Raw genomic sequence first — 14645 nt, 5'->3', positions numbered from 1 at the left:
TGTGTCATCACTTGTGTCATGCTTGAAGAGCGTGCGTCACAAAAGAGTTACTTCTTGTATCGCATGTCTTATAGTGTGACACAAGAGCAAGCTTGTGACGCGCCTTCACCAAAACGACACAAGGAGTGTGTTATCTTTGTGACACGTTTTTATAAAAGCGACACAAGTAGTGTGTTATCTTTGTGTCGCTCCTTTTTAAAAGTGCGACACAATTAATACGAACTACTATTTGAATATAATTATTTTTTCTTCATATTTGTTTTTTTTTTGAAGTAAAATATCATTAATGAGCCGAAAGTCGGTAAAAGTTTAACATAGAAATAGGAAACCCACTAGGGATAATATCAAAGTAACACTGACTAGCAAATTGAGAGGTCGCTCTAGCAAAAGCATGAGCTAAACCGTTTGCTTGTCTTCTAATAAAACGGATAGTGTAACCGTTTTGAGATGATAAAAGTGTGCGACATTGCCCAATAATGTCACCAAACTCAGAATGATCCAAACTTCCTGAAGTAATAGCTTTAACAGTGGTTAAGGAATCAGATTCAAATAGAATTTTATTGTAACCTGCCTCCATGGTCCATTCGAGTGCGTGTAAGACCGCCCAAGCTTCCGCTTCCCTAACTTCCATAATTCCTTCCACCAGATTTGTCCGGGCCGAGATAAAGGCACCATGAGAATCTCTAAGTACAGCACTACCTCCTGTTTTTCCAAGAATAGTAAATATGCTTGCATCTGTGCAACAGGAAACAACATCAGTCGGTGGTCGGTGCCATAGTTTCTGACATTCGTCCTCCCTAGGTATCGCGGAAGGAATTATACTCCGCTCCCTAGCCGTTTTCCAGTCCGCTAGATAACGCCTGCTTCTCAAAACGACACCAACAGCGGTTGTAGATTTTTGATTCCAAAAGTAGTCATTCCTCGCCTCCCACCATGACCACAACAACATCATAAAAATCTCAGAATTCCTTGCACCAGCTAATCTGCAAAAATAGAAAAAGAAGCCAGCAAAGTTATCCGCATCAAGGCTTGATTGTTCAATTAAATTAGCAAGGCCCGCCTCCCTCCAAACTTCCATGACTTTTGGACATAACACAAATAAATGCCAATTATCCTCCAAGTCCCGAGTACACATAACACAATCATCCTCCATATTAATCTCCCGATTCCTAAGCCGGTGACGAGTTGGGATACAGTCACGAACAAGCCTCCAACAAAAATGTCTGATCTTAAATGGCACATTAGCTCTCCATATCTTTTGCCACTCCCCCTCAACTCTAAGATGTGTACTACTTGGTATTTCCTCCATTCCAAGGCGGTATGCACTACGAACTGAATAACATCCATTACGGGAAGCATTCCATATAAACTGGTCTTTTCTTCCAGACACACGCGGAGTTGACCGGATGATGGCCATTACATCTTGTTCCGAAAATATTTCTTGTAATAGTTCAACATCCCATTCAATTGTTCTAGGGATAAAGAGATCGCTTACTTTTAAAGTTTCCAACCCTTCAACCATTGCGGTAGAGATTGTTCTAGGGATAAAGAGATCGCTTACTTTTCTTCATATTTCTTAAAATACTAAAGAATAAAAAAAAAACGATGAAAATCAAATATTCTGTACATACATATAAACTTAAAAACTTATCCCATATAAATTAATTAAAAATAAAATGAACTAAAAAATATATACTTAAAATGTAAATATGGAGGATCGAACCTCTAACTAGTTAAAACACCATCAAATGTCTTAACCATCTGAACCCATTTTATTTCTGGTCAACTATTCACTAATTATAAGAAATATTAAAAGTTTTAAATATTAGAATTTTAATCTTTTCTTTTGTTAACTATTCATTTACAAATCATATGCTCTCTTTACCCATCTAAGCGCACACACCACTGGTGTTACCCTGTAACCGCCCTTCTCCACTTCCAGTTCCAAAACAACCCAAAACACGATTACGAAAATCAAACCAGGCAGAAAACAAACCAGATCCAATAACCAAAATTAAGAACCACACACAAAGGAAACCAGAGAATCACGCACTAGCAATCGCAAGATAATAAACCGCAGGAGAAAAAAGACTAACCGATCGACGGTAGGAAATCTCAGGCGAGAACGCCGTCGTCCAGAAGAACGGAGACGCGGCCGCCGGAATCACACACTCTCTCACCAGTTCGATGAAGAGACCACTCTCACCACCTGATCGCCGTCGTATTCTGGAGGTACTCCAGCGTGAAGGTTACGGAGATATTGTTTTGGTTCTGTTGCTAGTTTCTTCCACTCTATTATGCCAGTACTCAATTTCTTTACTTCTGATACTTATTTTTGCATTTTCTTCTTTATGCATATAAGGTGTTTGATTAAATTCCTGTGTATGATTGATTTATTTCTTTCCCCCCTTTTTCCGGTGTAATAGTGAATGCTATTTCTATTATTTTACATGCGCATATGGATTTGAAAGTAAGGCTGCTTGGTAGTGAGTATTATTATTAAACCCGTTTCAGGAAATTTGGAACTAGGGGTTTTTATGTGGATGATGTAGCTAGTGTTCTGGTTCTGTTACTAGTTTCTTCCACTCTATTATGCTAGTACTCAATTTCTGTACTTCCGATACTTATTTTTGCATTTTCTTCTTTATGCATGTAAGGTGTTTGATTAAATTCCCGTGTATGATTGATTTCTCTCTTTCCCCCCTTTTCCCGTGTAAAAGCGAATGCTATTTCTATTAATTTACATGCGCATATGGATTTGAAGTCAGGCTGCTTTTGTTGGTAGTGAGTATTATTATTGAAGCAACTTTCAGGAAAATTGGGGGTTTTTGTCTTTTGTTGGTAGTAAGACGGGCTTGTACTCTTCATTGCGAAATAAGTTCTTTCCATTGAAGATCATACACTTTGAAAATATTTTGTGGATTTGTTGGGTTGTTTTCTTGCATAGTTTTCTGAGTTAATAGAAACTTATGAGCTTATTGTGCTATTGGGTTCACTAGATGCTGAATTTAAGTGTTTCTTTTCTTCATAATGTTCATCCTACTGACCCACTAGAGAGAAGAAATCTACTCAACAATCATAGGCCCTTGTACTTGTTTGGGATGCGTTAAACTTTGTATTTTATTGATTGTGGCATAGTGATCATGAGCCATGAGAACTATCTGGCATTGATAATGAATATTTCCCAACCTAAAGGAAGTAACCTATGCACTCTGTTTTTCTTTATTTGGTGTGCAATTTGGGTTTTGGTGTTATGTTATCTATATGTTTCATAGGGTTATATATGATATAAATGCAAGGAAAATGATAATTGTGTTAATCATGTCAGGTCAGTCGGATTGCTGGTGTAAATCTGGTAATTGTTGCCCCTGTTTATGATTGAGTGGTGTTTTGATTTGTGTATTTCACCTAATGGCTTGTTTTCAATCCTGCTTTCTGCTCTAGGAACTGAGTTTGCTGTTTTTGGCAATAATAAGGTGGACTGTTATACATCATGGCTCCTAAACCATTAGACTACGAATCGTTGAATGAAAATGTGAAGAAGGTTCAGTATGCTGTTAGAGGAGAGTTGTATCTCCGAGCTTCTGAGCTTTAGAAGGAAGGGAAAAAGGTATATATTTAATTGATTTGATCTTGTTGACTTTTCTTTATGATTATCTTTTTTAGGCCTCTATCTTGCACCTAATTTAATCTGTGTTTATTTGAAAATTTGTTCTGCTGTGTTTCATAAGCTTACTTAAGTTTTTGAACTATGGTTGGCATATGGTTGTAAATTTTGAATCACCTCATATGAAGGCTACGACATCAATGTATATTCTTTCTACTATGGAGTCATTGAAAAAAGGGTAAATTCCAAAAAAAACCCTTGTGGTTTCACTTATTGACAAAAAAGGATCTGTGTTTTTTCTTTTGTCAAAATGGGGATTGTGTTTAAGACCGTTAACCAAAACGCGAAAAAACAGCTAACCCCGTCAACTGAGCTGACGTAGCAGAGGGTATTTTTGTCCAGTTTTTTTTTTCTTTCACATAAAATGTCTCTCTTTCCATCAATAATCGATCACCAATTCAATTTAGGGTTTTTTCCCCAATTTCTTCATAGATTGAGAAACCCTAGAAGTTAAATCCTAAATTGGGGAAAAACCCTAAATTAAATTGGTGATCGATTATTGATGGAAAGGGATGCCTTTTATATGAAAAGAAAAAAAAAATTGGACAAAAATACCCTCTGCCACGTCAGCTCAATTGACGGGGTTAGCTGTTTTTCCGCGTTTTGGTTAACGGTCTTAAACACAATCCCCATTTTGACAAAAGAAAAAGCACAGATCCTTTTTTGTCAATAAGTGAAACCACATGGGTTTTTTTTGGAATTTACCCTTGAAAAAATATATGAGCTAGATTATGTTCATTTCAAGATTCCTCTGTTACAATGAGGGGTTTTATGTTACAAAAGATAATTAGGAAAATAGGTATACTTATTTGCTGTTATCATTTCAATCTATTTCTTATAATTAAACTTTTTATTTTATTTGATTATAGGGTTAAGGTGCAAAAATACTCCTAACGTTTTGGGTCAAGAGCAATTTTACCCCTAACGTCTAAAATGGTGCAATTTTACACCTAACGTTGGAAGCCAAGAGCAATTTTACCCCTAACGTTAATAAATTGGGTCAATTTCAGACACTATTATAAAACACAGATATTTTTATTCCTTATTATGCACCAATTGCATAACAATTCGTTTTAAAGAAAAGGATTTCATGTTTTTTATAATTTAATAATAGAATTTGAGATTAATATTTATAAATTCGGTAAATTTTTTGAATTTTTTTTGTCTAATTCGTACGTATGTTTTTGATTTGTTTATGATAAAATGACACGTATGAAGTGTAGATAACAAGATTCATGACCGAGAAGACAGTTCGATGAATTATTTCTCAAATTGATCCAATTTATTAATGTTAGGGATAAAATTGCTCTTGGCTTCCAACGTTAGGGGTAAAATTGCACCATTTTAGACGTTAGGGGTAAAATTGCTAATGGTCCAAAACGTTAGGAGTATTTTTGCACCTTAACCCTTGATTATATGATCTAATGATTTTGTTTTCTTTAAAATTGCAGACATATTAACTATGGAGGACGATGATATCATTGAGCGGGAGAGCTCACAATCTGTTGAGAGAAATTCAAAAAAGAGGAAGAGAGCACGAGGTCATTCAAAAGGTATAAAACCGGGTGTTGTGAAAGCAGTAGAGTGGGATGACTACCGTCGCCCAATTGGATTTGAAAAAACAAAGTGTAGAATCAAGTAGTTTTGATTATGTGGTACTTGTAGTTTTATGTGTATGTTCTATAATATTATAATATCATGTAGAATCAATTAAATTTTGATTATAAAATTTTATGCTAGATTCTTGAAAATTTTGTAATTTTTTTTTTACATATCAATATTTTGTGTCGCGCGTGAGGAAGGAGCGATACAAAGTGTACCAGATCAATCAGGGAGCTTGTGTCGCGCACCCTTGGAGCGCGTCACAAGAATTATCATATGTTGTGTCGCACACTCTAGAAGCGCGTCACAAGAGTTATCGCTCTATTGTATCGCGCGCGTGACAAGTGCGACACAACAGATGAGTAGTTTGTGTCGCTCTCAAGAGCGATGCAAAGTTCTTGTGTCGCACCCCTGTTGTGTCGCACAAAAGTGCGACACAACAACCTAAAAAAGTGCGACACAAGTAAGCATTTCTGTACTAGTGATTAATGGCGGTTACAGGTTTCCTTTAGGTTGGCGGATTAAGTGTTTATGGAGATTCGTCTCACAGGTTCGCCCGCGGATCTCTTTTGGTGAATCCTTGGTGATCCGCCCGTCGGATCCCTTTGCTTCAATACGTCGCGGTATTCCCGCATCAAGTGATAAACACGTGGCGTTCTTAGACGAATATCTCTTTTGATCCTTTGGATAATATCACAATGTTATCAACATCAAACAACCCACTTAAAGAAAAATATTAATGTTTTAAACAAAACTAAAATTTCAAACCATACTTATTCGATCCAAAGAGCAGTTTGGAAATAATGGTGCAGTAAAACCATTTTAATTAGGATCTTTATTTTAAATAAACTTTGACAGAGAACAAAAGAAAGAAAAAGATAATAGGTTGAAAGAGGGTTCATACACAAAAACTACAAATCTTACTCCTACATATAAATAAAAGAAAGAAAAAGATAATAGGTTGAAAGAGGGTTCATACACAAAAACTACAAATCTTACTCCTACATATAAATAAAGTAATATGTTCAACTAGGACCAATTTGGTTGAATTTCTAAATGTCAGATTTGTATAAAATAGAAAAAGAACCCACTCATGTATAAATCATATATTAAAAAAAAACTAAAATCAAACTTACTTGATTAATAGAAAGAATAAGGTCCAATCTACAAATAGTAAATAGGGTTTAAGGTGGTAATGGACTCTATTTAGGAGGAAAATAAAAAAAGCCTTTGAACACAATAATAACTTGAAATGGTAAAAATAATCTTTATAACATAAATTTATTCTTCTAAATAACCTAAATTTTGTTATAAAAATATTTTAATTAAGTCAAAATAAAATATATATATTATCTAGGTTAGGTCATTACAGTGACCTATAGCATGCATGTGAGAGCCATACAAAACTGATTATATGGTCCATGGCTTTAGATGAACTTGAATCATTTTCATGCAAACCATGCATATTATTAGAAAATTTGTCTTTTTAATAAACTTTCGCTTTTTTAAGTACCAAAACTAATGTTTTTTAAACACAAACAACCAAAACAAAATTATGGTATGTTTTGTATGATAATTATCGAAATAAAATAAAAAGAATCAAACTTAATATTTTAAATATTTAATTATAGAGTTAATCTTAAAAAAACGTTTTATGGTTTCACTAATTCGCGGATTGGTATCTATATCTTAAAATTCAGCGGCCATGATATTGTTAGAAATATGGGATCACAAACATAAAATAGGGACGTGATTAATCACTGTCCTTAAGGAAATATTAGCCCCCACTATCAATTGCTATTGGATTTCTGATTAAGTTTCCTCTAGGATTTCCCTAACATAAAATTAATGATAGCAATTTCACTAATTTCCCTATGAACGTATTTGAATAATTAAAACAGTAAAAGAAAAGGTATGAAGGATTGAAGATATTTATAGCCAAAAAACTGGTTGTCAAAATACAGATGTCTCCAGACAATACAGATGTCTCCAGACAATACAGATGTCTCCAGACATACAGATGTCTCTAGACATACCGATGTCTCTAAACAATACAGATGTCTTTTAGACAAAATAAAATACATATTTCCTTCTTATTCTTTCCATGTGGAATTTCCACAACACTAATATTAAAGACTAATATCTAACAGATATAATTTACTCGATATTAATATCATGAAGTGCTAACTCTTTTTCTTTTTGTTTCTCTTTCAGTTGTTAATTATTATGATACAAAAATATTAGGTTTTTTCGGTTGTCAAGATGGGGGCTTTCAGATGGGGACTCACATGTGACAACCAGTTATGTTGATCCTTATTTCTATAACTTTTAAATCACCGAAACTTTACTCATTTCACGGTATTTTTATTAGAATTTAAAATATAATATAAAAGTTATTTAACTTTACACTTTCTAACACTATGAGTACTAAAATAGGCTTAAAGTCTTATTTGACCCATAACTTATCCGAAATTTTGTCATTTCGCCCCTGACCTATCATATTTGGTGAAATTCCACCCAATTTGTATGAATATTTAACATAATCATTATCTCATTGATAAGTAACGATATTTTGACATTTAAACTTGAAACATGATATTTCTTAAAAAAAAATTGCCACATTATGTGGAAATAATTAATTACATTAAAAAAACAAAAAAACAAATCCTAAATTAAAATCTATTAAGTTCAAGTGTCAAAATATTGTACTTATCAATGGGATAACGATTCGGTTAAAGTTTGAATATAAATTGGATAAAATTTCACCAATTGGGATAGATCATGAGCCAAATATAGCCAAATAATAGGTTAGGGGCCAAATGACAAAACTTTGGATAGATCATTGGCCAAATAGTGCTTTAAGCCAAATACAATTAATGCCTTAAAATGACATCAAAATGGAAACTTTCAAGAATTAAAGTTATTTAAAACCACATTTATCATGAAAAAACTTTTTATATTTTCGAAAGTTCTTTCTCTAAACATTTATATTAACCAAACAACAACTAATGACCTCAAAACCAAAAAGTTTAAGAATTAAAGTTAGAATGGATATCATTAATTCTTGGAATTTTCTATTTCGTGTCATCGACGGCTATTTTGAGGCGTTATAGTTAAACCTCGATAAATGAATGTTCGATAAAGTAATAACCTCGATTATATAATAAATTCTTCCGGTCCCGACTTGGACCAATGGACTAAAGTAATAATCTCGCTAAATGCATTAAGTAATAAAAAATATTTAAATCCTTAAGGGCCCAATGAAAATATAAAGTAATAATTATTGAATTACATACAATATATATATATATATATATATATATATATATATATATATATATATATATATATATACACCAAAAATCTTTCAATCAATCAACTAGAAGTCATTTCTTCTGAAAAAATGCATCTATAGTTGATTGTTTTTTCTTTCCACCTAAACCAAAATGAATACTATTCTTAACTTTTTGTAGTGCAAACACAACTTCCGGTATATTTTGCTCATTGTAGCAAGTAGTTGTTTAAGGTGACCATTGCTTGAAAGACCCATTTTAACGATACATTTGCGACAACGCAACTATCATCTGGCTCTGGATCATTTCCATCATCATTGTTCATTATTGACTGAATAATTTCTTCATCTGTAAGCGATTCCATAACTGCATCATTCTCGCTAGGAAAGGTCATTTCCATCATCATTTGTAATTATGCTAATGTGATAATTACAAATCAATCAAATAATATATTTTCTAAACAAAATAATTACATATTTAATAAATATTTATCGATAAATGAATAATTTATTCATTTATCGATAAATAAATAATCTCGCTTAATGAATATTTTTTTCCGGTCCCAAGGATATGCATTTATAGAGGTTTTACTGTAATTGAAATTTAATAGCCATAATATTAGAAAGTGTAAAATTGATTGACTTTTATGCTACATTTTGAAGTTTAATGACCATAATCTTAGTCGAGTTAAAGTTTAATTACCCTATAATTATGTAATTGAATGAAGATATAAAACTTTTTCAACATAAGGGATATTTGGCAGTTGAGCATTTAAGAAGAAGGAACTCCAACCTGTATATTTAAAAAATATATATATTTTTCTTTTCTTTTGTTTTTTTGAAAGGATTAATGGATTGCACCCTTTATTTCTAAATTTATCATTTAGTTTCAGAATTGTCACAATATTTTTATTTATATTTGACTATAATGTTACATATTCAGGCAATTTAGATCTATATTTATTAAATTTAAGTTTTGGGATTATTTTAATTTTTTAATAAGCCTAGATCTAACAGTGACATGCGGCACTTTTTTAACAGACTTTTTCGATCTCAAATTGCAAATTCAAGTGCCCAATCGAATTCCATTTTGGATTGAATTGATCCTACTATATATCTAGGGGACTTATCAATAAAGAATAAATAGATCGGAAAACAAATATATACACGTTTTGGGTCAAATTCGGAATAAGATTTATGGTTAATCATTGTTTGACAGCCTCACAGCTACTGTCACGGCTATTGGATGTCAGTGTTAGAGATGGTTTCTAATAAGCCACCGTCATGTTTCGTTTCAGTTAGAGAGGTGAGTTGACTCATATTAACGTATCATTCATGTCATTATTTCAATGCATTTTTAACAACTAAAATTGGTGGAGCGGCCTAATTGAGACAAAACTCAAAATTGAATGATTTTATTCAAATAAATTGAAGTTGAATGACCATTTTAAGATAATCTTGTAAGTTCAGTAACCAATATGGTGCATTTAATCCGAAATAAAATGTTATTAAATGTCATTTAAAACTTTTTAAAAAGTTTGTAATCTCATTTAAAGTTTTATGCGGACAAAAGACAACATATATATGAGAACTTAGGGTAAATTATATCCATAGTCACTGAACTTTACCTATTTTAACATTGTGGCTACTGAATTTCAACTCTTAACAGTATAGCCACTGAAATTTACACTTTTTAAAACCAGTGCCCACTTAACGCCTCAAAACGTATGTTGACGGTCTCAAACTAAAAAATTCAAAGAGTTAATAATACTCTAAGGAACTTTAATTCTTGAAAATTTTCGTTTTGAGATAATTTAGGCGTTGTTTGGTTAGGAGAGATAAAGTGAATTTTTAGAGAGAGAAAGCTCCAAAAACTGTGATTTTGGTAAATAAAAATGTGGTTTTATGGCAAACGTCGTTCTAAACAACTTAATTCTTAAATATTTTAATTTTTAGGTCGTTAACGGTCATTTTGAGGAGTTAGTTAAACTTAAATAACCACTGATATTAAAAAATATAAAGTTCAGTAGTCATACTGTTAAAAATTGAAATTTAGTGATTCCAATATTAAAATGATAAAGTTCAGTGGCATGGATGTAATTTACTCTTAGAACTTATCTAATCTACATGTGAGCTTCTATTTAGTAGTGTTAATGTTAATCTATTTCTTCTTCTCGCTACAACTCCTCCTCTTCTTTTAATCAGATCTAATTAGAGGAAAAAGAAATTTATCTCCACATTTTCCTTTTTATGTTTTCACTTGGTTTGAAATCCATATATTTCATCGAATTTTATTTTTCAACTGATTGCATCTATCAGAATTATTTCAGCTATAATTGGTATATTTATATTTTTTGGATTTATCAAGAACAAAAACGGTTGATTTTTTCACTAGATCTACGTGGTTGTAAAAACAAAACTCAGATTCAAATGTTCGAAATGACTAAATGATGAAGATTGAATTGTAACTGGCTTTATACAAACTTAGATTTACGAGAAATATATAGTTTATCATTCGTTTGTGTTAGTTGTACCTTTTTTTAGATTTTCTTTGCTTTTTGTAGTATTTTTCTTTCATTCATAAATCTTGTACTAACTGAGGTTATATTTCTTATTTTATTTATATCTTTCATCTAATGAAATGATATAAATATTGTCATAAAAAAATAATTATATATATTAAATATTCATCAAAACTTTAACATAGTCCGTTTAACTACGTGCTATAATATCATTTAACTAAGGCTATATATTCTCTATAAAAAAAAGTTAAGGGATAAGATGTTATCTCTAACGTTTAAAATTTTGTAATTTTATATACCAACCAAAAGCAATTTTACACACGGTTAATTTCAGATATTATTATAAAACACAGATATAATATTCTTTAGGTTGCATCAATTTTTTTTATTAAAGATTGGTTAGCGAGGAAGGGTAAGCGGCGGACATCCCAGCTATGCTGGCACCCCCACCACAAACCCAAAAAAACCCCGAACCAAATTTATTAAAAGAGTAAATAAATGTCATAATACAAAAAGAAAAAAGAATAAAATGAAGCTAAAGAATTAGGAAAAGCGATAAACGCAACGTCCTACACGATCATGAAAAAAGACCGATCCACAAAAATCTGGGACAACATCCCACCAAGTCGAAGCTGTTGCCGTCCGTCCATAATTTGCAAGCGAATCCGCAACATGATTTCCTTCACGAAAAATATGAGACACCACAAAAGCCACAGAATCGATCTGATTTAAACAATTGAACCATTTTTGTCTAAGCAACCAAGGGACCGAACAAGATTTAGATTTGAACATCTGCACAACATACATTGAGTCGCTTTCAAGCCAAATTTTCCGCCAACCTTTGCTGATAGCCATGTCAATGGCGTAAATAGCAGCAGATAGTTCAGCAAGATAAGCAAAGGAACTTTCAATCGGAAAGGCAAACGCACCAAGGCACATGCCAGTATGCGAGCGATAAATACCTCTGCAACCCGCAGGACCAGGAGCACCCATGACAGACGCATCAGTATTGATCTTAATCCAATCCCTCGGAGGTGGTTGCCAAAAAATCGAAGTAATGTGCGGAGCCTTAGCAAGACGCTTTTCAATCCCGAGCTCACCTAAGATTTGAAGTTCAACTAGCGAATTCCAAACGAAGCCCCATCTAGTTTGAGCAGATTCACGAACAGCTCCCCAAATCCGTCTCAGCGTGATGGAAGTATCAACCCTCTCATCCTTAAAAATGGACCTATTATGAGCAAGCCATATAGCCCAAATTGTATTAACAATTGCAGCCGCCCATAAATCAGCGATTTGAGTACTGAAACGTTGAATAACAGCATGATCAACTAGATTCTTAAGAGTCGAGTCTGTGTTAATTCGTCTTCCAAACAATGAGCTAACACCATGCCAAATAAATTTGGAAAACCGACAGGAGACAAAAAGGTGGTCCAACGTTTCAGAATCTAACAAGCACAAACTGCAACGAGAAACAACTTGACAGCCACACAACTGAAGCTGATCATGTGTTGGCAAATACCCAAGATAAGCACGCCATCCAATAAGCAAGTGTGCAGGAGGAACACTCTGACACCTTAAAAAATGACTCCAAGGCTGTTGAGTAGGAGGAGATCTAAGCCAAGCGTACAAGAGCTTAACAGTTAAAACCCCACTCGTAGCAGACTTCCAAACACAAATATCAACATCGTCCCTACCCCGCCTAATATTCCGCAATCTATTCTTCACATCCGCAGGTAACACGTGCAGATTGTGCTAATTATTACCATCCAAATAATCCTCCACCAAATCAAAACAACGACGCTGTTGACTAGCAGATAGGCCAACCTGTGCAGCCAGTGAAGGACGCATCCAGGCCCCATTCCAAAAATTAAGTTCAGAGTGCTGACCAATCCACCAAAAACAGTGATGCTCAACTTCAGAATAAATGGATTTTATCGAGCCCCAAATAGAAGAATTCATGATATAATGTCGTGACTGTCCCGCTTTATTGAGAAAACGAGTTCTAAGTAAGTTAAAGCAGAGAGACTTTTCTTGAAGAAGACCCCAAGCCATCTTTCCATTCAATGCTTTGTTTAGAATAGATAGATTCTTGATTCCAAGACCTCCATCCTTGAAGTTTTGACAACAAATTTTCCAAGGGACAATGACAAGCTTCTTGCAATTAATGGACCCAGACCAAATAAAATTCCTCATATGCCTAGTCATACGTGTAAGCAGCGCAGAGGGCCACTTATAAATGCTAAAAGAGTGAATGAAGCTACCAGTAATTACAGAATTTACCAGAGCCACTCTCCCAGCCATAGACAAACAATGCCATTTCCATTTAGCAAAGTGAGCAAGCACCCTATCCATCAAACTAGTCAGATGTCGTGTCTTTGGTAAACCAAAAAACAAAGGGACTCCAAGATAGCGAAATGGAACAGACCCTTGACGAATACCAATAATATCAGCAAGACGATTACCACGTCCAGAAGAAACAAAGGAGCCTAGAAATAATTCAGATTTGTTCCAACTAACACACTGACCCGAGATAGATCCATACAACTCAAATACACCTTTAATAACAGCTAGATTACCCGAAGAGGCTCTGCAGAAGAGAAGAATGTCATCAGCATAAAATAAATGAGTCGGAAACACCTTTGCAGAAGTATATTGCATTGGAGCAAGTCGCCCAGTATCCACGAGGTGAAGCAACCAACGACTAAGAAAGTCCTCGGCAATACCAAACAATATAGGAGACAGCGGATCGCCTTGTCGAACCCCTCTTGAACATCTGAAATATCCACTAATGGCTCCATTGTTCAAAATTGAAATCCGAGATGCAGATAAAACATTCAGAATCCAGTCTCTGAATTGAATAGAGAAACCAAAAGCGTCCATCACGGCAAGTAAAAAATTCCAATTTAAAGTGTCAAAAGCTTTCCTGATGTCAACCTTCAAGGCTAAGTTCCTTCCAAAACACTTTTTACGAAGCATATTAGTGCCTTCAGAAGCAAGCGAAATGCATTGGTGAATACTTCGTCCAGGAATAAATCCAAATAGATTCTGAGAAACAATGCGAGATGCAATAGAAGCGAGTCTATCAGCCAAATTTTTTGCAATTATTTTATAACTAAAGTTGCTCATTGCAATAGGCCTATACTGATCAAGAGATATCGCACCCTCCACCTTCGGGATAAGGACCATAATACTGGAGCACAGGCCAGGATGTATCATGCCACTCATAAAGAAGCTTTTGACAACAGCAAACACATCAGCACCAACAATATCCTAAAAAGACTGAAAAAAGACCCCAGAAAACCCATCAGGTCCAGGAGAACTACTGCTATCCATTGCAAAGACTGCCATACGAACTTCATTCATATCCGGACAACGAGTAAGCAAATCATTATTCAAGTCAGAGACAAGATGTGGAACAACCCCATAAACTAGATCATAATTCTGCGGTAAGACCTCGTCATTTTTAAAAAGACTTGAATAAAATTCAGCAATATGTGTCCCAATTTGATTCGGATTAAAGACCAGCTCATCCTCAATTTGAAGCACCGAAATCCCAGAGGCA

General features: G+C 34.0%; 1 long non-coding RNA gene across 1 annotated transcript; it reads left to right on the top strand.

The window, feature by feature from the left end:
• The first annotated feature begins 1885 nt into the window (after nt 1–1885).
• Nucleotides 1886–5418, top strand: LOC136209849 (uncharacterized). The gene is made up of 4 exons (XR_010677711.1): nt 1886–2232; nt 3329–3355; nt 3445–3610; nt 5119–5418. It is a non-coding gene; the product is annotated as an uncharacterized lncRNA (long non-coding RNA).
• The last annotated feature ends 9227 nt before the right edge of the window (nt 5419–14645 follow it).

The sequence above is a fragment of the Euphorbia lathyris genome, chromosome 10 (assembly GCF_963576675.1).
Source record: "Euphorbia lathyris chromosome 10, ddEupLath1.1, whole genome shotgun sequence".
NCBI classification, from domain to species: Eukaryota; Viridiplantae; Streptophyta; class Magnoliopsida; order Malpighiales; family Euphorbiaceae; genus Euphorbia; species Euphorbia lathyris.
This window is presented reverse-complemented; position numbering and strand designations above follow the sequence as displayed.